The 24821-nt window shown below is 41.8% G+C and overlaps 1 protein-coding gene and 1 non-coding gene across 7 annotated transcripts in view; both read right to left on the bottom strand.

Moving 5' to 3' along the window:
- Positions 1–24821, bottom strand: part of APP (amyloid beta precursor protein) — a 312615-nt gene that overhangs the window by 32523 nt on the left and 255271 nt on the right. The window lies entirely within an intron of this gene.
- Positions 21493–21595, bottom strand: LOC114111167 (U6 spliceosomal RNA). The gene has a single exon (XR_003587267.1). It is a non-coding gene; the product is annotated as a U6 spliceosomal RNA (small nuclear RNA).

Below are 24821 nucleotides of genomic sequence, written 5' to 3'. Positions count from 1 at the left end.
GGTGGGGTGTTTGCAGTGCACTGGCCTCAGTAAGTCAGGTATAGTTTCTTTTAAGCTGAAGGACAGATATCTAGTGAGTTTCTGGTCTTTCCATGAACATGTGTAAGAACAAGAAAAGCGTAAGTAACAGGCTGCCTGCTTGCTCCACTCCTGAACAGTTCTCATTGTTTTGCCTTGAAAACAATCTGTCTTCCTCAAATGCTCCCAGGGGCTGCACAATATGTGTTCTGAGGCAGCAAAGCAACAAGCCCCTAGCCCTGCTGGTTGTGGCCTTGCAGACATGAAGCTCTGTGCCAGCCTTCTCTTCTATGGGGTACACAGCCCTGCCTGCCAACATTCCTCACGGGCTATCAACCCAAACATCCTGTCTTTCTCCTCTGCTGCTTCTCCTTTCAAAACATACTATCAGAGTGTAAAGAACCCACCTGCCAATGCAGGAGCATTAGGTTCGATCCCTGGGTTGGGAGATCCCCTGGAGGAGGGCATGGTAACTCATTCCAGTATTCTTGCCTGGAGAATCTCATGGACAGAGGAGCCCAGCGGGCTACTGTCCACAGGGTCACAAGGAGGTTGGACATGACTGAGTGACAATAACAACAAGGGCGCTGTCACGGTGGTAAATCTTACATCTGTGCTTCATAAAACACGCACAGCATTTCAGATTGCAGCAAATCATGGTGTTCCCTCATTTCTCTTTTATCTCTAATACCATTGGCAGGAAATTTCCTCCAAATGGCCGCTAAAATGTAGAGAGCCCCGTGGTGGTTAATTTTCCTGGTTTATTATATTCATTTTCAGAAAATGAAAGAATGAAATATTCAAGAAACATTACATTTTCAGTAGAGTGAAAAGCACTTAGACGTGAAAGACATTTTTGGTACCAAAGTAGAAATCCACTTTTCTATCTCAATGTGATACAGGAGATTTAGAAACAGCCCCCTCTGGTCATCTCACTTGGAACAATGAACTCAGCGTGGTGTTTACAAGAAGAAAAGAGGGTGGAAATGATGGATTACCGTTAGTGGGAGTAGGATTCAATTCTGTGATCATAAAATGTCTAAGACAGCCACCTACTTCTTGACATTATTAAGGGCTCAGGTTTTTACCAACTGTTAACACAATTCGTACCAAACAATTCCTCCTATGATAAAAAAACATCCAGAACTAAATGCAATTATCTTATTGTTCAGTCTGAGTGAAACTTTATCTTTGAATTTTATGGTCAGACTGATCACACAGAAACCACACTTCTACTATGTTGGTGGCCCTGATGGATAATCTTTTTATCTGAATTAATTTATTATTTTATTACAGCACTTTGATGGCATATATTGGGATTTCAAAGCTTTTAAGCATCTACATTTGCCAACTGCTAAATTAAACTAAAAGACTAGGCACATTTCCCTCAAGACTTTATTTTTGTAAAAGCTAATTGTTACTGCCCAAAATTACAGCAGTTACCTCTGTAGTCAAATATCTTCTGTAATACCCGATCGAGCTTATAAGTCTTGTAGTTAAAAATGGAAATATTTAACTAAATTCAGTGATGGTAATATTTAACCTACAGTTTAAACAACAAAAAGAAGTTTAATTTCAAATATTCAACACGCAATCAAACCCACTGTATGCTGCCCTGTCAAAAATGCTTTGAGGATATGTATCAGGCATGTGTGTGCGTGCGTGTTAAGCCACTTCAGTTCTGTGCTAGTCTTTGTGACCCTATGGACTGTAGCCCGCCAGGCTGTTCTGTCCATGGGATTCTCCAGGCATGGATATTGGAGTGGGCTGTCATGCCCTCCTCCAGAGGATCTTCCTGACTCAGGGATCCAGTCCCCATCTCTTATGCCTTCTGAATTGGCAAGTGGGTTCTTTACCACCAGTGCCACCTGGGAAGCCCATATCAGGCATACTTCCAGCAAATAAGAAAAACAAAACATCTCACCACATAGCTGTCATTAAAAATATTTAAAATATGTATTTGTTTAAAAAGCAACATCAAAAGAGATCCCTGACTGATTTCATCTTCAAATGACTAACATATTTTGTTCTGGGAGAAGCAGTAGACTTCCATGAGAACTTATTTGGAGAGATGTGGCCTCATAAAAGTGATGGAGGAAATAGAACAAGCTCTGTCTTGAAAGCAGGACTCCATCTTGGGCCGGATTGTGGACTTTGAGCTACATGCCCAGTATCTATGGAGATGACATACCAACTAGAAAACCAGGCCCCTGGGAGGAAGAGCCCCAGGGATCTCCATTGCCTTAAAAAATACCCTAATTAATACCCTAATTATCTGTGCAACCAAACAGAATCATACATTCTATTATGCTTATTGGGGTATGACCATAGGCCTATTGATAATCGTCCACTGTTAACTACCTAGGCTTAAGGCATATGATCACGGTTAACTTTGATTGTATCTTTCTTTTTCCTTTGTTCAGATTAGTTTTAGGGACCCTTATACATTTAGGGTACATAAGGTTTTCACAAAAACTGGTCGGGGTCCTTGGCTAAGAGGAGACTCTGCCTTGGGCCTGCCGGTGTACTCAACTGCACTCCAATATCTGCATTGTCCTTCTGAGTGAGTGTGTTTCCTGGAACATGTGGCTACAACAAAAGGACTTCTGAAAAGGAAAGAGATGAATCCTCGGTAATTCATCTAATGCACTCCTTTTAATGATTAACCCACTTGCCTAACTCCTCCTAAAGTTTTACCGCCACATTTAAGGTTTCATGAAAATGAACTTTATAAACATTAAGTCAGTTCTTCTACAAGCTTCAGGTGTAATTACTGAACTACCTTTTCCATCCTTTGAACACATTTGGGGCAGGGAGGAAACCTCCGTTATACAGAGGAGGTCCAGCTCTTGTCTTTTCCCCTGTGAAACATGGCTAGTAAAGGTCAGATTTGGAGACTGGTGAACATGCCTAGGCTTGCTGGGTTTTCTTTCATATAGAATTGAACCTGCATCATTGTTAGCATTTCCCACCTATTTTCTGGTTCTGGTGGAAATAGACACATTTATCTGCAGCCTCTCCTCCAAATGGAAATTTCTTTTCAACCTTGTCTAACAGGAGAGTCTCACCTGATCATTTCTTACATTTTAATAAATAATTACTTATGTATCTGAAAGCACTGAGGACTACACCTCTGAACAATGCATTTACCCTCAACCCCACCCTTTGCAACTGCCACAGATGCAGCAGGCATATTTATAAAAGGGATGTAATTTTTTCCCTATTGAGAAGCTCTACTATAAATCTGCTGTCATCTGTGCTAGGCATTTTGCCCACACCAAGACTATGAGATCAGATTTAATTTTCCAATCACAGTCCATGCACGTCTGATTCATGGCTTAGCATATAACTACCATGCTGTTCACTATATTGTACTTAACGTGACCGGGCTTCCCTGGTGGCTTAGACAGTAAAGCACCTGCCTGAAATGAGAGAGACCTGGGTTCGATCTCTGGGTTGGGAAAGATCCCCTGGAAAAGGCAGTGGCAACCCACTCCAGCATTCTTACCTGGAAAATCCCATGGACAGAGAAGCCTGGTAGGCTACAGCCCATGGGGTCACAAAGAGTTGGACACGACTAAGCGACTTCACTTTTACTTTCAACATGACCATGGTCTCTGAAACTCCCTAAGCTTTGCGTTCCTTATCTATAAAATTAGGGGGAGTTGGATGGATGGTCTTCGTAGTTTCTTCACTTTGAATCCCCTTATCTTGCTATGTGGGCATCCCCCAAGAGCTTGTTGAAATCATAATCTCAGGTTCCAGCCTGAGCTAGGGAAACAGAATCTACACATTTAACATGGTCCCCAGGCAATTTTTTTAAAAAACTGTGAAGTATAGTCCATCTTCAATATTATATAAGTTACAGATGTATAATATGTTGTTGCTCAGCCGCTAAGTCATGTCTGACACTTTGTGATCCCATGGACCGCAGCATGCCAGGCTCCCTGGTCCTTTGCTATCTCCTGGAGTTTGCTCAAATTCATGTCCATTGAGTCCCTGATGCTATCTAACCATCTCATCCTCTGCTGCCCCCTTCTTTTGCCTTCACTTTTTTCCACCATAGTGTTTAGTTCAGTCACTCAGTCGTGTCTGACTCTTTGCAACCCCATGAATTGTAGCACACCAGGCCTCCCTGTCCATCACCAGCTCCCGGAGTTTATCCAAACTCACGTGCATCAAGTCGGTGATGCCATCCAGCCATCTCATCCTCTGTCATCCCCTTCTCCTCCTGCCCCCAATCCCTCCCAGCATCAGAGTCTTTTCCAATGAGTCAACTCTTCGCATGAGGTGGCTAAAGTATTGGAGTTTCAGCTTTAGCATATAATGTACAATATAGTGATTCCTGATTTTTAAAGGGTATACTCCATTTACAGCTACTATAAAATACTGGCCATATTCCCTGTGATGAATAGTGTATTCTTGTAGCTTATTTTATACCTAATAGTATGTACCTTTTACTCCCCTACTCCTATGTTGCCCCTTCCTTCTTCCCTCTCCCCATGGTAACCACTAGTTTGTTCTCCTTATTTTGAAGTCTGCTTTTTCTTTTTTTTTGGTTATACTCACTAGTTTGTTGCATTTTCTAAATTCCGCACATAAGTAACATCATATAGTTTGTCTTTATCTGACTTATTTCACTCAGCACGGTACATCTAATCCCAGGCCAGTCTTAAGCACATTACAGTCTGACCACTGCTATGAGGTATATCCATACAAAGGCATCACTGCACAATGGCCTCAGCATCCCCTTCACAGAAGACAGGCCTCAAAACAAAACAAGGTGTCAAAGGTGAGTATGGCCCAGAAACCATGTCGCAGAAGAAACCTGGCTGCCAACACACCTCCAAGGCAGTTCATAAACCCAACCCACCCTATGGCCTTCAAGCTACCATCACGATAAAATTTTTCTGAACCAGAAATCTGCAGGAAAGACTATGAATTTCTCCCCCCGACTTTTTTTTTTTTTTTGCCAGACTGTTTGTCAGGCAGGAAATTACATAGGAGCCAGAGCAGGAAAGTGTTCAGGAAACAGGTTATTGTTATTCAGATGCTGAGAAAAAGAATGTACCTAAAAACCAAAGGACATCCTTCCTTTCTGCGTTCTCCCCTAAGACCGAAATTACCTCTAAGCATGGACTGCCCTGTAGTTCAATGGAGCACAATATGTCTAAAATGCTGATCTGGGGGAGAACCCTGGTGGTGTTCAGGTGATTGCTTGCCAAGGCTGGGAGGTTAAGATCACCGTGCGGCGCGTGTGCAACTGTGTCAGGCTATAACATCTTTTTTTGTTATCTTTTAAAAACATTATTTGTATTTACCTCTTTGGCTGCGCTGGGTCTCTAGTTGCGTCACGTGGGCTTTGTTGCTGCAAGGATCTTAGCTCCCCCTGTGGTGGTGTTTAGTCGCTCAGTTGTGTCCGACTCTTCATGACCCCATGGCCTATAGCCCGCCAGGCTCCTCTGTCCATGGGGACTTTCCAGGCAAGAATACTGGAGTGGGTTGCCGTGCCCTCCTCCAGGGGAGCTTCCCCATCCAGGGATCGAACCCTCCTCTCCTGCGTCTCCTGCACGGCAGGCAGATTCTTTACCACTGAGCCACCGGGGAGGCCTGCTCCCTTCTCTAGGTGAGACCTTACCTGTCACTTCTGCTGTGATGGTCTACCCTCAACAGCAGTTTCTCCTCTCCTCCACCTCCCACATTTTTAGATTTCCTCTTCTCTGATAGACCGGCCTAAATATGAGTGCTACATGAACAATCATCAGGTTTCACTGATTCTGAGTCAGATTTAAGATAATTTAGACCGCTTTAGATCTTGAGCTATTTAAAGTCAGTGGTGCCATATGTTCCAACAAGAGGAAAAAATGAGGTATATTATCACAAAGCGATACTGTTCCACAAATCTAGTTTTCATTTTGACCTCCCAGCAAACTGGGTCAGTCCTCTTATTTTTAGCTACACTATTAATCCCAAAAAATCTCTCACGGTCTCAAAATTCAGACTCTACTGTCTGAATCAGGGTTTATTTTTCTTTAGTGGTTTCTTGGACGCGGATTTTACATGGAGCATGCTTTGTCCACTTATGGCAACAAAGTATCCTCAGGGAGATACAGACATAGCTGCAAGTCATATGTGAGAACATTCCTTATTGCAAGTGGTATTTTCCTGAAGTATCATTTGTTTCGCTTAAGATGGAGGATACAGAAGTCCCCTGTCAAGAGAAATTTCCTTTTGACTTTTGAACAACATAGATCAAAGAACTTAGAATTTACCCACGGCCATCAGAAATCAAGAGATTTCTGATGTCAATCAGGTTCCCCGGTTTCTAAACACAGAGTGAAGAGTTCCTTTTTATGTTTACTTGTGGAACTTGTGCCAACGTCCTGATTGTATTTCCGACTACATTAGGAGTCTTGGTCCCGCCTGGCTGGGTAGTTGGGAGCCTAAGCAATCCTTCGGGGAAAAAATATTCTAAAATGTAGCCTAAAAACCAAGTTTACCTATCACAGGAAGAATCTCGCAGTATGCTGTGTTGAGGCTGTGACTCGCATATATAAAGAAATGTCCTTGCTTTGAGGAAATAACCTGTTGTGAAAAATTTAGGTGTAAAGGGCCAAGATATCTGCAAGTTAATTACTTACTTTTTTTTTTAAAGGTACAAAATTACTAGCTTTTTATTTTTTCCCAGCTTTAAGAATTTTTAAATTTATTTTTGGCTGTGCTGGGTCTTCCTTGTTGCATGGACTTATTGTGGTGGCTTCTCTTGTTGCAGAACACAGACTCTAGAGCACAGGGTCATTAGTTGTGGTGCACGGATTTAGTTGCTCCACAGCGTGTGGGATCTTCCCGGACCAGGGATTGAACCTGCATCTCCTGCACTGACAGGCAGATTCTTTACCACTGAGCCACTAGGGAAGCTCTCCTTTCCCATCTTTATTGCAAGTTAGTTTTAAAAAAAGAAATTTTTATGCAATGTTTTCAGAACTATTCTTTAAGTCTGGAAGTACATTATTATATAAAGTTCAGGGACTTCCCTGGTGGTCCAGTGGCTAAGACTTAAAATGCAGGAGGCCTGGGTTTGATCCCTGGCCAGGGAACTAATCCCACATGCTGCAACTAAGTGTTCACATGCCACAACTAAAGACCTGGCATGCTGCAATGAAGACTGAAGGTCCCAAGTACTACAACCAAATAAATAAATATATATAAACCTTCAGTACTGTGGCACTAAAACTCTAGTGCCAGCTTTAGCCTGCATATATGTGGATGCTTTCTTCTGGTTAATATATAGTGAAGGAATATACACTGATGGTCCAGTGATTATATATATATATATATATATACATACAGTGATGGTCCAGTGGTTAGCGATCTGCCTTGCAATGCTGGGGACACCGTTTTGATCCCTGGTCCTGAAGATCTCACACGCTGAGGGGCAACTGGGCCTGTGTCCCATGACTGCTGAAGCCCAAGTGCCCTAAAGCCCGTGGTCTGCAACAAGCAAGGCCACCACAATGAGAAGCCCATGCACTGCAAGTAGAGAGAAGCCCCCTCTCACCACAACCAGGGAAAGTTCGTGCATAGCAATGAGACCCAATGCAGCCAAAAATAAATTCTTAAAAAAAAAAGTATATATGTATATGTGTATATATATAATATATATATATGTATATGTGTATATATATATATATAGTGAAAATACATGTATGTTCATTAATGTAAGCAGATCCAGGCTATATGTCTTCTACAAACTAAGATAAAAATAAATGTGATTTTTATGCCTGCATCCCTTACACAAAAGTTAATTATTTCTTGTGGTCTTCAACACAGCAAATAGCTATCTCTTCACATGCTAGGGGAAAAACTGGCTGTCCTGGGCTAGTTGAGAGATGTATGCTTTTATGGCTAAGCTCAAGGAGTTTCAAAGTAATGATGATTATATGGGATTTCTTTCTTTCAAAATTTTATTTATTTATTCGGCTGCACTGGGTCTTTAGTTGCAGCATGTGAGATCTAGTTCCCTGACCAGGGATCGAACCTGGGCCCCTAAATGAGGAGTGTGGAGTCTTAAACACTGGATTGCCAGGGAAGTCCCCACAATTATATAGAATTTTTCTCTTCAAACCTCCTCCAGCATAAGGTAGAACTTCCCTGTGCTTCCTCTTTACATAAAAATGTAGTTTAGTAGTAATTAGCTAGAGTCAAATTCAGTGCAAGAAATAGAGAAAATAAAAGAAACAATAATTCACCTGCCATCCCATCAAGAGCAATTTTAAAAATAGTTTTTTACTCTTTAGGGAATCAGCTATTTCATCTCATTCCATCATCGCTTCATTATTTAATTTTTATGACTGTGGTCAAGGAGACTGAATTTTTCAGGAATAGGGAAGAAGGCACCTAGAATTGGAGTTATCAGATTTGAAGACGTAAAGAGATAAAATCACAAGAAACCAATTTCTCTCCAGTTCCATTCCACAGTATGTATTTCTCAGTTCTCTGGAAGGTTGTTCTGCAGTGGGTCCACTTTATTGTTTGTTTTTACTCCGAAGTCCTCAGCTATACAGTAAATTGGAAACATGAAATAAAACCTGAGGTTTGCTCTATCTGGATCAGTATCACATTTCCTTTAAAAAAAAATTGCTTAGCTTTTAGTGGGCACAAGAAAGGGGGAGGAAGATTATTTTTACAAAGTACTCAAGTGACAGTTTAACTGCCCGTGAATACATTTTTTATAAATGCACAGTCATTCTGGCAGCTGCATACAGTCTGAGGACATATTTCCCTGAAGCCTTCACTGCGGGTGCTGGGGTGTTCAGGCCACCCACCCATCACGTCCCATTTTCTCCACCTCAGTTCTGAACCAACTAAGAGCAAGCAGCTGGAGAAGAAAACATCACCTTTACTCCTGAGAAAGGCCAGGCCCTTACCAGCCCACGGGATGCTTTCTTTGGGGACTGAGTCACAAGGGCACAAGGCTTGTCACGCTGCGTGTAGATTGGATTTCAGCTCCACCTTGTACCCCCAGCTACACATGACAAAGGAGGGGGTCTGAATGAAGCCCCTACTGCTGTGTCCTACCCAACTTACGCACCGTACCTGTGGTCCTGTCTCGTCTGCGTGCCTGCATGCTAAGTGGCTTTAGTTGTGTCTGGCTTTTTGTGACCCCATGGACTGTAGCCCTCCAGGCTCCTTTGTCCATGGGATTCTCCAGGCAAGAATACTGGAATGGGTTGCTATTTCCCTCTCCAGGGGATCTTCCCCACTCGGGGATTGAACCTGGGTCTTCCTCATTGAAGGCAGATTCTTTACCGTCTGTGCCACCAGGGAAGCCTGGTCTGATCTGCACCCTCTCCCAAACTTGTGAGAGGAATCCTTCTTCCCTGGGTAAGAGGCATCCTATGGGGATGAAAGGAATCCAAAGGAAAGGGCAGCAGCGCCCTTCTCAACAGCCAGCAGTCATTCTCTGCTATGCAGTAAAGACAGTGCATGCTACTTGATTCATATCTGATAGACGCTTAATTGACTGAACTGTAAACAGGCACACCTTGGTTTATTGCACTTCACAGATACTGCTTTTTTTTTTTTTTTTTTTTAAAACAGATTGAAGGTTTGTGGCAACCCTGTGTCAATGAGCAAGTCTTTCAGTTCCATTTTCCCAATAGTATTTGGTCACTTTTTGTCTCTGGATCACATTTCAGCAATTGTCACAATATTTCAAAGTTTTTGAAAATTTCTCGGATATTCTTAGATATAATCCAAGAATTATATTTGGATGGTGATCTGTGATCTTTGACAATAGCATTGCAAAAAGATTATAACTTGATAAGGCTCAGATGATGGTTACCATTTTAAGCAAGAAGGTATTTTCTAGGCAGAGTAAGTATGTTGCATTTTTAGACATAGTGCTATTGCATACAATAGACTATAGCAAGCATAAAGTAACTTTTGACGTGCACTCCAGAAACCCCAAAATTCACACGACTCACTTGATGGAAATATTCACTTTATTCTGGTGGTTTGGAACTGAGCCCACGATATCCCTTAGGTATGCCTGTATTTTGAAGGATGTGAAGGACTGGTTAGCAAGGCTGGCTAGCTCATGGTAGAAAGTAACATTTTCAACATTCCTCCATAGGTGACTTCACTTCTAAAGAGCCTATGATTTATGCTGATTAGGATAAGAAGCACGGGCAAGTGTGGATAAGACCAGTACAAATCATAGTGGAGGATGCTCCTATTCCTGTAGACAAGGTATCATGTTTGTGGACATAGTAGCTATTTTGAAAGGTTTATTTATACAGATTAAAAAAAAACACACCAAGCCTCTATGCTCTTCTGCACACTGGCCTATCTGTGTTTTAACAGAAAACTCGTTCTGCAGGGAACATTTTTAGGACAGCAATGCTCCTTTATCTCCTGCATTAGAGGACTTTGGGATCCTCTTACAATGCAGGGGAACCAAGCCTGGTGATGGAAAGTGCTTGGCATCTGAAGCTTGGAGATGGGTGGAAAGTGACTGTCTTCAGGGAAGTATTAATAGAGCAGATGAAGAGCAGCTGAAAGGACTCACTTTACAAAAATTAATCTGGAGCCAAGAAAATTAAAATCATTTTATTATTAATTAATGAGCTCATTAATTTATCTATTCATGCATTCAGCTGTTCAGCAATCCTACCATCTTCCAGGCCAGTGTAGGAAATAATTAAGGCAGTTTCTTATTACTCAAAGCTCAAGGCACCAGAGAAAAGATGGGCAGAAAAGTAATTCCTGTACAAATGCTATGGTAAGGCGTGTGGACAGAGCAAGAAAGAAACAAACTGGGACTTTGGGGCTGGGATGGTGATATTACAGGTTTGCTAAGGAAGAGCGACTACAGTTCTAGTGGACACAAGTCCATGGCCCAAGGTACAGAGGATGGGATGCCTCTGCCTGTGGGGACTCTTCTGGTTCCTGAAACACAAGGGAGATGAAAACGGAAGCAGCTTAGACAGGAGCCAAGGACTTGGAATTTGTGGGATATACACAGGGCAAAGGAATATGCTAGCTTGCAGGAAGAATATGCCGTTAGCAAAATACAGACTAAGGGGATTCCATGCGTTGAGTGAGTGGCCTGCAGTTGTTTTTAGGTAAATTATAAAGAAAAGGACAGAGGGGAAACCTGGGGATTATAAAATCCTAGAAAAACATGTCGACATTCAAAGATGGGGAAGATAGTGGGCAAGAGTGTACACAAGTGATAAAACCAGAAAGACCCCAACGGACGTGATACAAAGAACAAGAAGTGTTACTCAGCAGGTGGTGGGAGGTGTGGAGGGGGGATTGTGACCGGGAAAGGAAAGAGGTGCTGTCAGGCGGCTGGCTAATTTTTGCATTCTTGACTTGAGTTGTGTCCATCAGAAGAGCACAGATTGGGGGCAGAAAGACAGGTTCTATTTAGGTGTGTGGAGTCTGTGATATTCCATATCACGGTGCAGGGGGTTGGAGCCCCTGGAACTGTGGTCTGGAGAAAGCATGTAAGTGCTGCCACAGCCCACAGGGAAGCACGGGAAAGAAAATGGGAGGTTTCCCATTTCCCCAGGTATTTTGGGAAAAAAGTTCACATCAGATTCCCCCAAAGGGATTTATCATGTATTGAATTCTGCTAGATAATGAACAGCCTCATCTGTAGTGAAGTGGCATCACATACTTAGCGAAAATTCTTTAGAGAACTTTGCCATGGTTAAAAATAACATCAGATGGTGGTTACTGTTAAGAACTAAGGAGCAAAGTCTTTTGCATCCAAATAAAAAAGAGTTGTAGGTCTTTCCCCTCACCCCGCTCTTAAGTCAAATCATTTCAGGATGAGCACCTATGAGATGATTAAAAAAAAAAAAAGCAACCTTATGCAAAGAATGAATGAGAAAATTGTGTAGGAGATAAAAATAAAGTGGAGCTCTAACCCTTTTGCTATATGGGGTTTGAATATGCTCTCCCTTTGGACAATGATGAAGGGTAAAATGGGGGTGTAACCCCCGAGGCCAGCTCTCATTTGTCACCTGTAAGCTAGAGCTGTGTTCCATTGAACATGCTGGAAAATTACCCCAGATAACCATCCTATGCGTGAGACAACTGCTTCCATGATAATGCTGCCTGCTGCCTACTAAGGAAAATCTTGCCCTAGTCTTTCCTTCCAAAATGTTTCTAATCTCCACACTTTCCAATTTTGGCATCAGATCTCATCCAAGCCCCTGATGCTTTTCCTGCTGAAAACTTACATAGAATTCTAGAATGTTTTTTCTTCAAAAAAGCTGCTTAAATGTGATAGTTTCATCTCAGCACAGGTAACCTTTTTCTTTCCTCCACCCTGCTCTGAAATAAAAAACTCAGAAATAAAAAACAAAAAACAGACTTCATCTTAAATTATGATAAACTGTATAAAGAGTTACCAGTTTGGTCTCAGATTTCTATTCTCTCTCCCTTTCACACAATCAAACTAAAAATATAACTAGCTTTCTCTGAATATGCAGTATTAAAACATGATCATCTTCAATAAAATGAAATTAACCTCTAAATTTAAAGCCCTCGACACTAATTACCACAGGTCTCCAACAGCTTATTGTGTGTGCATTTGTGATGTAAGCAGTCTTTATTTGAATAAACTTTAAGTTTCAACAACAAATTAAAAAATGACTCACATTACAGTGCATGTATTTATACATGTCTTTTCATCTTCTAAGTATGGTAAACATTAATTAACCCTGGCTAATTAAAACAGTCATAATTTACAAATTTACTCATTAATCAGCCTCAAGCAAATGCAAAGCATTTTTAAAATCTTTCACAATTTGAACTAATTAAATATGGAAATTATTATTTTTTAATGAAGAGGTCATAAATAAAAAAAAGAGGTCATCAAAAACATGCATGCAGTCCTTTGACTTAAATTTGATCATGTTTTAGAAAGAAACTCGGACAATGTTTCGGAATTGTGGAAGTCAAAGGAAATTAAAGATAAAACTGCCTGAGATTTACTTCCCTGGCGGTCAAGTCGTTAAGACTCCACGCTTCTACTGCAAGCGGGCCTGGGTTCAATCCCTGGTCAGGGAACGAAGATCCTGCATGCCTTACAGTATGCACCTCAAACAAACCAACAAAAGCAACTGCCTGGAATGGGTTGAATTATGTCCTGCCCCCGAAATAATAGTGACATTGTTTAACATCCAGTGCCTATGAATACAGTCTTTTCTGGAAATGGGATCTTCACAGACATAATCAAGTAAAGATCCAATCATACTGGAGTAAGGCTCTCAATCCAATATGGCATGGAGAGGACCCCATGGGAGTCAGGTGGGCTCTTGGTCGTATGGAGAAGACACAGTGACAAAGGGGACATGCTGTGTGAGGACTGGCAGAGGCTGGAGTGGTGTATCTGCAAGCTGAAGGTCTGTTGGCGATGGTTGCTAACAGTAAGAACAGGGAAAAGGAACAAAACAGATACTCCTCTAGGGCCTTCAGAGGGAACATGGCCCCAGAGACACTTAAAAAATTTTTTTTGAATTTAATTATTTTTTGACTCTGCTGGGTTTTCATTGCTGCAAGGGCTTTTTTTTCTAGCTGTGGCGAGTGGGGGCTAGTCTCCAGCTGCGGTGTGCAGACTTCTTGCTGCGCTGGCTTCTCCTGTTGCGGACCATGGGCTCCAGAGTACCCAGGCTTCAGTGGTTGAGGCATGTGGGCTCAGGACTTGTGGCTCCCAGGCTCCAGAGCGCAGGCTTGGTAGTTGCGGCACATGGGCTTGGTTGCTCCGCGGCATGTGGGATCCTCTTGGATCGGGGATCGAACCTGAGTCTTCTGCATTGCCAGGTGGATTCTCTGAGCCACCAGGGAAGCCCCCGTAAACCCTTTCATTTCAGACTCTTAGCTTCCGGAACAGTGAAAGAATATATTTCTGTTGTTTTTAGGCCATTCGGTTTATGGTCATTTGTTTTGGCAGTCCTAGGAAACTGTAACACTATCTCAGTAAGTGAATACTGGGGCTTTCCCAGTAGCTCAGTGGTAAAGAATCCACCTGCAATGCAGGAGCCGCAGGAGACACGAGTTTGATCCCTGGATCAGGAAGATACCCTGGAGAAGGAAATGGCAACCCACTCCAGTATTCTTGCCTGGAGAATCCTATGGACAGAGGAGCCTTGCAAGCTATAGTGCATGGGGTCACAAAAGAGTCCGACACGACTGAGCGACTGGGCACACGTGGAGAAATTTGTAAAAGAAACAACATTTAAAAATCCATCAAATCAGGGACTTCCTTGGCGGTCCAATGGGTTCTTATCCCTGGTCTGGGACTAAGATCCCACACGCCACAAAGCAACTAAAGCTGCAGGCCACAGCTAGAGAGAAGCCCTCGAGCCACAAAAAAGGATCCTGAGTGCCACAACCAGGACCTGATGCAGCCAAATAACCAAATAGTAAAAATTCCATCAAATCCTTCTAGGTCAAGGGTAGGCTTTTGATACACCCAAGTAGTTTTATATTTGAAGTTCACAGAGACAGTGGAAGACTGCTGATGAGAAAACTGGTTGCAATGACTTAGGGTAGGAGAGGAACTCTTTCATGGCTTCCTTCGATTTTTTGAGGATGTAAGAACCCACATGCACTAAAGAAATGATGGATGGGGCATACTGAGCATGGGGTACACTGGATCTATCCCAAAGCACCATGTAGTTAACCATTATGGACTAGATTGCGTTTCCCCCAAATTCATATGTTAAAGCCCTCACGCTTAATGTGACTCTATGTGGAGAAAGGAGCTCTAAGGAGGGAATTAGGGTAAAATGGGGTCATAGGGAACAGGGACAGGGAACAGGCCTGGGAGAGAAAGAGAAACCAGAGACCTCTCTCTCACTCACATAGAGTGAGGAGGCATCCATCTGCAAACTAAGAAGCGAGGCCTCAGGGGAAATCAAACTTGCCAAGGCTTTGATCTTGGACTGCTAGCCTCCAGAACTGTGCGAAAGAACTCTGTTGTTTAAGCTACCCAGTCTACAGTATTTTATCATGGCAGCCTGAGTGGGACAGACACCCACCTAGTCATACCCAGATCAAAGGAAGATCAAAGGTCGGAACAGCTTTCTCTAAGGGATTTTATTGCTTTCTTCCTTCTGGTTTTTTTTTTTTTTTTTTAGAAAGGTGATAGCTGAAAGATGAGAAAAGGAGGGTAAATTGCCAGTGGGTCACCAAGAATGCGCACTGAATTTCAGGTCCTGCCTCTCTCATAAAAATGACACGGATGTGATCTCTGGCAAATGTGAGGCAGTCCAAGGTTGGAGAGAATATGTGACCTTCGAGACTTTTCATTTTCTTTACTTTTTCTGGCCATTTGCCAAGGAAGTTCTCAAGTATTCTCCTTGACTACCTGCCTTCACTCTGCTGCTGCTACTGCTGCTAAGTCACTTCAGTCGCGTCCGACTCTGTGTGACCCCATGGACTTCACTCTAGGTGAAGGGAAAAACCCAAATGACCATATCCTCTGTGTCTAAGACATTTGCAGTTATGCCATCTATTCACTTTGGGAGAAAAAAACAGATGGTGTATGATTTCTATGCCAAGTCTCCACAGGAGATTCTTTAAGAAGCCAAAAATATAATTTGCATTCCCTGGTGGCTTAGATGGTCAAGAATCTGCCTGCAATGCAGGAGACCGGAGTTTGATCCCTGGGATGGGACGATCCCTTGGAGAAGGGAATGGCAACCCACTCCAGTATTCTTGACTGGAGAATCCCATGGACAGAGAAGCCTGGTGGGCTACAGTCCATGGGTTGCCAAGAGTCAGACACGACTGAGTGACGACTAACTTTTACTACTACTTTCGTGATCCAAAAAATTACATACACTGTTGATTGACAGAGCGAGATGCTCTTGGGTCTCACATCTGGAGTTGGTACCCAGTGTTCCTTGTCTTGGTTATTTTTTTGCCAATTCTCTAAGAAGACACACTTCCTGGGCTAGTGTTAGGTTCTCTGACAATCCTCCAAGATTAAACTTTATTATTTGTCACTTAAAATGCTGACAACTCCAGGTGTATTATGTCAAATTTCCCTTTCATCTCTTATTAAAATAGTATCACTTTAGATTTGAAAAGAGCCTAAATGAGTAACTTCTTTGAGTAAAACGTCAGTATCAATAATAGAAAGTGAAAAATCTAAAGAGGGAAGAAAAGATTCTGGTAGGTAGAATAGTAAATTCACAGTGTCTGAAAGAGCAAATAAAAGAGGAAATGGGGGAAATATTGAAAGCGACAGCATTTTCTGACTGGAGCCTGCCCTACGCTTGTTCATGTCTTTCAGATATAGTTAATCAAAGTTAATAAGCCATTTATCCCAATCCCTTTTCACAGCTAATAAGAAGTCTTAACATGGAGAAAGAAAACATAGCCATCAATCCTGTCACACCTAAACAAATTCTCAATGAATTTGAACTTCAAGGTTAATAATGCTTCACTTTAATATTTTATACAATCACTGCTTTGGAAATAAGCACCACTAGAAACCCACATGGTAAATTTACCAGGACATATTAATTTTCCATGATAACAATCACCATTCTTCTGTGTTCAAGACCAACGTAAATATAATTTAAACCTTTAAGAATTCCTTGTACTTTTGCTGTTTCATATAAGCATGCATTTTTAAACTTTTGAATATTTAAGAATCACCTGGGGCGGTAAGGGGCTTCCTAGGTGGCGCTAGTAGTAAAGAATCTGCCTGCCAGTGCAGGAGACACAAGAGAAGACTCAGGGCTTTGATCCCTGGGTCGGGAAGATCCCCTGGAGGAGGGCATGGCAACCCACTCCAGTATTCTTGCCTGGAGAATCCCATGGACAGAGGAGCCTGGGGGGCTACAGTCCATAGGGTTGCAAAGAGTTGGACACGACTGAAGCAACTTAATTTCTCTTCTCATACCTAAAAGGAGGAACCTCGGGTATAAGAGAACTTCTCCATCAAGAAGGAAAGAAAGCACTGAAGTGGTGAGAAACTGGTTTTCGGACAAAAGGAAAGCAAGAAAAATAAAGTAGACACTTAGCCCATAAATAGCCTATAAACTTGGAATATCTCCTGGCAGGGCCTGAATACTGGATTAAAAAGGAACTCTTCCCAGACCCCATCTATTCCCACTTTTCCTGAAACAGCTTTTTTTTTTTCTTTTTCTGTTTTCCTCATGATAACTGCAATTGCCAACAACAGTTTGGAAAATGTTCAGATTGATTCTCAGCAATAAGTGTTAGCCGCTCAGTTGTGTCTGACTTTTTGTGACCCCCATGGACTGTAGCCTGCCAGGCTCCTCTGTCTACGAAATTCTCCAGGTAAGACTGGAGTGGGTTGCCATGCCCTCCTCTAGGGAATCTTCCTCACCCAGGAGACCTGCACTATGGGCAGATTCTTTACCACCTGAGCCACCAGGGAACTGAGGGGGTAACTCCTATAATTATTACTATTATCCTCAAAACACTTAAATGTGGTTGGTCTGCTTCAAGAATTCATTCGCAGTATTAAAAAAAAAAAAATTGCTAAGAACTTGTTTTGACAGACAACAACCACCTTAAGAAAAACAGGATGAGGCCAGCAACAGTGCATTAGGAAGTATCTCCTTTCTTTTTTACAGAATAACAAAGAAATGGAGAGCTCTAGGCTTATAGGAGACTATTAAATTTTGGAAGCAAAAACAGAGAAGGCCTAATAGTTCACTGCTCACTTAGACTCGGAACTTAAACCATTTCCACCTAAGTTTCTTGAAACATTTTCCAGCCGACATCATGTATGGCAATTTCCCTACAGTTTTAGGGACACTGAACTCCAAAATGAGAGAAATATAAAGTGAAGAGGACTCTTGAGAAGGGGAACCTACTGCATGTCATTTGTCCTTCGTAGTTGCTTTAATGGCTGTGTGTGTGCTGTGTTAAGTGGCTTCAGTCGTATCTGCCTCTTTGTGACCTTGCGGACTGTAGCTGTCCAGGCGCCTCTGTCCATGGGGATTCTCCAGGCAAGAATACTGGAGTGGGATGCCACGCCCTCCTCCAGGGTGGGTCTTCCTCAGTGGCTCAGACAGTTAAGAATCTGCCTGCAATGCAGGAGACCCGGGCTCAACCCCTGGGTCGGGAAGATCCCCTGAAGAAGTAAATGGCAACCCACTCCAGTATTCTTACCTGGAGAATTCCATGGACAGAGGAGCCTGGTGGGCTACAGTCTGTGGGGTTGCAAAGAGTAGGACATGACTGAGCAACTAAGACTTTTGACTTTCCTCCAGGGTATGTTCCCGACACAGGGATTGAACCCACATCTCTTAAGTCTCCTGCATTGGCAGGTGGGTTCTTTACCACTAGAGCCACTGTTTTAAAGACAGTGATGCTTATTTATAAAACTAGTGCTGAGGGGTTTCAAGCGATGGTGGAAATGTCCCTCCCCTTTCCACAGGCGGGCCAGTGTGGCTGGAGGAAGGAATATGGCGAGCATGCGCAAACTCCTCCGGGAGACGGTGAAGGACAGGGAAGGCAATGAGTAAGACACGACTTAGTGACTGAGCAACAACAATAGTGGCAAATTAGAGAAGACTGTACATTTTAATTGGAGAATGCAATGGCACCCCACTCCAGTACTCTCTCCTGGAAATTCCCATGGACAGAGGAGCCTGGTAGGCTGCAGTCCATGGGGTCGCCAGGAGTCAGACACGACTGAGCGACTTCACTTTCACTTTTCACTTTCACTCATTGGAGAAGGAAATGGCAACCCACTCCAGTGTTCTTGCCTGGAGAATCCCAGGGATGGGGGTCGCACGGAGTCGAACATGACTGAAGTGACTTAGCAGTACATTTTAATTAAGGAGAGGCAACTGGTTCCAAAAGAAGGTTACATTCATCCACTGATCAAAAGCTTAGGAAGTTCCTTTTCACTTAGCTGGCTATGACAGGGTATGGCAGATTTCAAAAATTATCAATTTGATAATTTAAAAAGTTATGTTTTGACTTTTAGTATCTGATTATGAGAAGGTCTTAGCAACTATGTATCTTTTTCTGGGAAGTGGAGCTGTTGTTGAATTAATCAAATATATTTTTTCAATTAGGTTTATGCCATAAACACTTTTTATGACATATAGTTTTCATCATGTGGATTTAGGACATAACAGTATGGGTAAATCTAAATGGCTTATAGGTGGGCTAGAATAGATCCTCACCTATTTCTTAATTTTTCATAAGTTGAATACATTCTAAATCGATAATTCTTAAAATTATGCATGTATCAGAGTCACCTAGACAGCTTGTTAAAAGCCACATTGCTAGTTCCTCAGCCCAGCATTGCTGAATCGGGAGGTCAGTGGTGGGACCAGAGAATGTGAATTTCGAGTAAGTTTCCAAGGGATGCTGTGGTTTCCAAGAGCCACAATTTTTCCAACTGAAGACAAGTATTTGTAATACCTCCTCGTACCCAGTGATTTGTTTCAAGAGAAATGAATGCAGAGAAATCTGATTCACACCCTTCAAAGAGCTTATAATTAGCACATGGCAATTAGTTGACATGTACACATCAAAGTGGGCTTTTCAGGTAGTGTAGTGTAAAGAACTGCCTGCCAATGTAGGAGACCTGGGTTTGATGCCTGGGTCAGGAAGATCCCATGGAGAAGGGAATGGCTACCCACTCCAGTGTTCTTACCTGGAGAATTCCATGGACAGTGGAGCCTGGCGGGCTACAGTCCATGGGGTCTCAAAGAGTCAGACACAACTGAGCAATTGAGCATGCACACACACACGCATCAAAGCAACAGCGGACACACATATAAACAATATGACCAGTGGACAGATGCTTTGTGCTAATTAAAGTTTTAAGGGAGAGGTAACAAGAGGGCTGGGGTTTTGGAAGCTCAGAAAGATCTCAAAAGGCCAAGATTGGGCAGATGGAACAGCATATTTAAACATATCCAGGGCTGGGTACAAAAGGTCAGCCTTCCTGGAGGCTCATGAAGATGAATAAAGGGGTTAACTATTTACTTCACTTGTCCAAGTTTATTGTGAGGATCAAATGAGTCTCAAAAAACAGAAAAGAAAGAGAAATAAAGGAAAGCCAGTCATAAAAAGATACCAGAGTAACAATATAAACTTAGGAAAAAAATCTGCAAAATCTTTCAAATTCTTTTTCTTTCCTCTTCTGTTCTCTTTTCTATATATATTTGAGTGGCAATAAATAACCTGTGTCTTTGCAGTCATGAAAATGAATTCTCTCCCCTGGCTTGGGAGATGACTTAATGATGTATAGGACGTGAAGGGCTCCAGCCACTGACATTCCCAGAGCTAAACACTAAGTCAGATCCCTCACAAATGGTTAAGACCTAGCTGAGTATTATTACCTTGTGTTTCCAGAGAAATGTGCGCTTGTTCTGCACAGAGTAACCGAATGGCAATTATATAGAAGAAGGCACATTTGTTGTCAGTTTTCATGCGTTCGCATATGATTTCTAAGCCAATGCAGAATACAAATGTACAAAAAAATCCTACAAAATGCACAATGCGGCTGACACTAATATTCTTTATGAACATATTCACATTGACTTAAGTATCCAAGGGTGTTGAGTCTTTGAGCTTGGGAAGCATTTATTACTGAGTAACATATGCTAGAAGAGGGCCATTTCTTAAACCCATTATATTTTCAAAGAACAGGTGCTAAAGCTGAACAAACAGCTTCCAAAATCCAGTTTGGTTTAACTTGGCCTCAGCAAGGAGGTAGAACAATACTACTGGATACAGAGACACCAGAATAGATTCTGTCTCTAGTCTTATTAACCAGATACACGCCCTTGGGCAGATTATAATTTCTTTGAGCCAGTGAAATGATGGAGCTGAACTGGTTGAAGACTAGGTTCCTTTCTCCTCTAATTATCTTCAATAAGTGATGAAAGAAGTAAGGAATGCCAGATGATGCTACCTAATGCCAAGAGACATGCGATCAACATCCCTCAGCTTAATGAGAGAAGCCGCTCCTTCAACTCGGTTTATCCAAAGTCTCCCCAGGCAGATTCTAAATTATTCAGGTATGAAAGATTGTGCCCTATACGTGCAAAATGTCTGGTGATGTGCATATAATCTGGAATATGGGGAGAGCGTAATGAATGCTTATTGAAGATCCAACATCCTTGCATTAATTTTTAGATGCCTCTGCTACTCACAATGGCAAATGATATAAATGTGCATAGAGCTACTATTATTGTGAAAAATAAATATAACACAAATCTTACTATTTTAACCATTTTAAGTGGTTAAAAGCGGTTTCAGTGGCATTAAGTATATTCACAATCATCACCACCCTCCATCTCTAGAACATTTTTATCTTCCCAAACTGAAACTCTGTACTCATTACAGATTAATCCCCTATTCCCTCCTCCCCTCAGGCCTTGACAACCACCATTTTATGTCATCTCTGTAAATTTATTATTCTAGATGCCTCATATATGATGGATTGAAAACATGGAAGCTTTTACAAATTTGCATGTCATACTTAAGCAGGAGCCATGTTAGTCTTTTCTGTATTGTTCCAATTTTAGTATATTTGCTGCTGAAGTAAGCATCACGTTATACTTCTGAAGCCCTCTAATACTTCCTTGAAATCACTAAGAGTGGTGACCAAGAATTAAGGCATTATCTAGTGATAGCTCGGTGGCAATGATAAAGTTAGTTTTCTTTTTATTTGACTAAAGCGGTTTGATTAGAAAACTCTAATAATGTAATAGTTATCACTATTACCAATGTGTCATATATAAAAATTTTAGGAAACTGCCTTTTGGTATCATGGGAAACATAAACAGCAAGAATTATAAGCTATCAGGTCATAGTCACGAGGTAAAGAAAAAGTTTTAATGTAATAAAGGTCACATATGAATGCTTATGTTTCCAAGTTGAGCCCCATCACGATGCTTTTCTTATAATGTAAGTCACATCAAAAAGGCTATTTCGGCAACTTTCCTTGCTATCACACATGCTGACTGTCATTTGAGTGTGTGTGCATGCTTGCTAAATCGCTTCAGTTCTGTCCAACTCTCTGTGACCCCATGGACTGTAGCCTGCCCACCAGGCTCATCTGTCCGTGGAATTTTCCGGGGAAGAATACCGGAGTGGGTTGCCGTGCCCTTCTGTGGTGATCTTCCCGACGCAGGGACTGAACCTGGGTCTTTCATGCCTCCTGCACTGGCAGGCAGATTCTTTACCACTAGTGCCACCTGGGAAGCGCATATTTGAGAGCAAACCCATTTTAATTATTTCAAGCCTCAGTCTTCATCAACGAAACGAAGGCAGGTTTTTCCAAAAGAGTCACTCATTTAGAACTTCGAACAGCAATTTCTCTCTGAATGTCTCCCACCTTTGCCCCAAACCTAGAATGTGAAATTTGATTTCCTTCTAAATAAAAACAATCTCCTAAATAAAAAAATGCTAATAACTATAATCATATTAATATGAAATGTTCCCTGTGGCACTCCTAGATCTCTACTCTTCATGCCTCAGGAAATTCTTTATAACTTGGCAAAGCTTCAGAAGCAACTAGTTACATCCCCAGCTTTCCCCTTCAGTCTGCCAGCCTCTGAAAGAGAAGGAAAGAATTTTTTGCCAAGGCAGGCTGGCTGGTTCAGCCTCTTGCTTCCAAGAGGCATGAAACTTGCAGCTGGCCCTTCTTCCTTCTCTCAGATGACAACGTCTCAGAGACAATGTCTCTGTTGACCTTAGGAGCAGCTTTATCAAGTTTCACATTTAAAAGGGAGCTGAACACACAATTCCTCTATTTGCTCGAAGGGTACGGGCAGACTTGTCTCAATACCACCCAGACTAAAAACAAAGATACAGAGACATGCGAAAGCCAAGATAAATGGTTACTATTTGCTGTTCCACAGAAATAATGAGATTTAACTCATTATGAGTACATGTAGTTATAAATATATTTATAAAAAATTTTAAAACATTAAATAGGCCATTTTCAATCCACTGTCTTAGATCAATGGATCTGCAATAATAGTTGAAATTAAGCAACATCCTGACTTTGGTCTTTTGACTACTTTCTCACCCCAAGTCCAAAAGACTCTTTGAATAGCATTTTGATTCATATGATGTCAGCATTGCTTTGGACTTATGCCTCATAAACTGGAATGGGTTAATAGATCTCCTTTTTTTTTAAGGTTTCTTCTGTGTGTGTGTGTGTGTGTGTGTGTGTGTGTGTGTTTTAAATTAAGGTTTCTTTTTGAAGTGGACTGTTTTTAAAGTCTTTGTTGAATTTGTTACAATATAGTTTCTGCTTTATGTTTTGGTTTTTGCCACAAGAGAGGCATGTGGGATTTTAGCTCCCTGACCAGGGACTGAACCCACATACCTTGCATTGGAAGGTGAAGTTTTAGCCACTAAACCATCAGGGAAATCCCCGATCTCCTGCTTTTGATGAGACATTATACTTTACTCTTCATTACTGACTTTATAAAGCAGGCCATAGCATAGATGGCAGGAGAAGAGTTAACAAAGAGTAACAGAGCTTGGGCTTCCCTGGTGGCTCAGTGGTAAAAGAATCTGCTTGCAATGCAGGAGACAAAGGAGACCCAGGTTCTATCTCTGGGTCACGGAGATCCCTTGGAGGAGGAAATGGCAACCCACTCCAGTATTCTTGCCTGGGATTTTCTAAGAGTCGGACACGACTGAGCACAGCACAGCAACGGAGCTTATTCAGGGAGTACATTGCAAGATTTGTTTCTGAGTTATGAGCAAGAGGCAAATTAACATTCCTTCCAAACTCTTTCTCACATGTAAACACATTCATCTTTTTTCCAGGTAGACTCTGTGGAAACAGATTTCAAAATTAATCTCAATTTGAATGCATCTTTATATTCACAGCAGCAAATATCACTACCACTTTTCTTCTCTTTCAAAATATGAACTTTGAAGGCAGCTGGTTGTGAAAGACAAGATAGCCAGCCCTTGTTCTCCAGTGTAACATTACTGGTTATTCCCCAGAATCTATCCCCCTACCCCCCAAAATCAGATACATCTGCTGCAAGGTTCCCTGCCAGAAACAGTCTAGGAGCCTCTACTGTGGTCTGACTTCACCTCCCAATCATTTTAGTTAAGAATCCTTCTTGAATTTTGATTCAAATTACAGGGCCATGCATAAGAGCTGGTGGGTTCAGGGAATACCCTGGAATTGCACCAGAGATCATCACAAGCAGCCGCAGAGCTTGGGGTGGGAGGCAATGCCTCCCACTTGGCTGAGGCACACACACACACACACACACACACACAGACACATCAGAGAATGGCATGGAAACCGACAAAACACACCAACGTGTCCGTGTGTCACAGTCATCATGATTTAAGGAAAAGTTCACATAGAAATTTCCTTGCATCTCAGGCAGGTTTGGAATAAAGGGTATCAGTGTGCTAAATCAATTTTCCTGCTGCTTCTAAAGCTTAACCCTCCTGCATGGGAACACAGAGGAATCGTTTCATAGTGGATATCTCTTTAAGTAGTGACAGTGTTTTAAAACTTCATTTAAAAAATTACAACAGGGCCTTAAAACAGAAGGAAATGAAAATAAATCAGATTCTTTGCTCATGTAGGTTATTACAGAACATTGAGAATCTGAAATAGAATGAATATAAGTATAACTGAACCATGCTGCTGTACACCTGAAATGAACATGTTGTAAATCAATTCTATTCCAATGGAAAAAAAATTTATAATAAGAACACTGCCTGAATTGACCTACAGATTCAAGGTAATCCCCATTGAAATTTTGACTACCTTTTTTTTTTGTAGA

The sequence above is a fragment of the Ovis aries genome, chromosome 1, assembly GCF_016772045.2.
Source record: "Ovis aries strain OAR_USU_Benz2616 breed Rambouillet chromosome 1, ARS-UI_Ramb_v3.0, whole genome shotgun sequence".
NCBI classification, from domain to species: domain Eukaryota; kingdom Metazoa; phylum Chordata; class Mammalia; order Artiodactyla; family Bovidae; genus Ovis; species Ovis aries.
The sequence above is the reverse complement of the archived record's forward strand: the minus strand, read 5'-3'. Positions and strand labels throughout refer to the sequence as shown.